Source organism: Octopus sinensis, linkage group LG7 (genome assembly GCF_006345805.1).
Source record: "Octopus sinensis linkage group LG7, ASM634580v1, whole genome shotgun sequence".
NCBI lineage: Eukaryota > Metazoa > Mollusca > Cephalopoda > Octopoda > Octopodidae > Octopus > Octopus sinensis.
Genome location: NC_043003.1, coordinates 14,738,122 through 14,739,807, shown reverse-complemented (window position 1 = coordinate 14,739,807; position 1,686 = coordinate 14,738,122).

Below are 1,686 nucleotides of genomic sequence, written 5' to 3'. Positions count from 1 at the left end.
CGATCCTTTGTCTCCACTTTGAACCATTCTCCCAGTTTCTGTGTTGCATATATTCATTCACACAGCCCCTGCATGAGACGCTCATTCATCACAGGGTTACTAATTTTGCCAGCTGAATGGAAGGGAGCTACGGGAAATGAAGTGTCTTGCTCAAGAACGCAACACATCACCCAGTCCAGGAATCAAAACCACAATATTAAGATCATGAACCCAACATCCTAACTACTAAACCATGCATCTCCACTAAGTGAGAAGGGCAGTGCCTATAATTCTTTACAAGGCCTCTCAGACTGGTGTGAGGAAAAGATAAATGTTTCCTCAAACTGGAGGTTCCCAACAGCGTGAACTCTGCTAAAGATATACTAAGAGATGGCATCAAACTGGACAAAAGATTAAGTCTGCTAGCCAAAGTAGGCCATGGTGGAATTTGTGGATTTGTATGTAGAACATGAGGGCTAGATTAAGATCCATGGAAGTTCTAAGCACTTGCAAGATTTTGGTGCCTCCATTATCATTATCATTTAACATTCATTTTCTAATCTGGCATGGATTGGACGGTTTGATAGGAGATGGTAAGACCAAGGACCATACTAAGTTCCATATGCTGTTTTGGTTTGATTTCTACAGCTGGATGCCCTTCCTAATGCCAACCACTTTACAGAGTGTACCGGGTGCATTTTACATTACACCATCACCAGTCCTTTTTTTACGTGGTACCATATGTTTGTAATTCAAAATATAAACAATGAAAAATCATAAAATAATTTTTTTATTTTTCAAAAAGTTGGAAAATAACGTTTATCTTTGAATACTTTCACTTTATTTGTATTTGAACAATTTTTTCCGACTTTTTTGAATTGCAAAGTCTTTGATCAGATTCTCAAAATTAATTATATGTATCACATCTGCTTCTATACATAGAAAAGATAAGGTATCCCAAACATTATGTTAGCAAATTTAAAGTAATTTCTTTTGTACCTTAAACTATTTACCATTTTTTTTGGTGCCTCCCTTTCCGTTGATATCCTAAGTACATGCTTATTTTGCTTTATGGTTAATCCAGTGCTGTTGGACACAAAGAATCATAAGAAAAAAAGCAAGGCATCCTGTTTGAAGTTAATATAATTTTACCAATTCTCAGTGCTGGGTTAGTACTATCTCTTATATAAAATCCATTCTGTCTGTCTGTCTATGTGTCTTCTAGGATCTCGAGCATCCTCCATCCAATTGCACTCAAATTTGATATGTAGATACCAAAAAAATCGATTCCAGGTGAGAATGCAATCGATAAAGCCGTTTTTGCCCTGCTTTTCTTCCGTCAACCTGTACATAACTGCACCTTCCATTTTTTGTTGTTTTTGTACTGCTTAAAGTCATGTTTCTTTCCTGCCAAGCTTACTATTTAAACCATGTTTGTGTTCTCCCAGTCAACAGCCTTATCATTACTGGTACTTTAAACTCTTCGGTTGCATATTTGTGTGAATAAAATCGTTTTTCTTTGGAATAGAAAAAAGTCTATCTTTATTTCTTCTTTTGCTGGTGTCTCAAATTTAGGTTAAATCAGTGTTTCTCAAAGGGGAGGCCTATGGGACGGTCAGACAAGTTGTTTTGAGAAAATTTGGTTTAAATGTTTGACAACTCAGCACCGTCAATTGGACGGGGTGCAGGGGGGTTGCTTGTTTTACT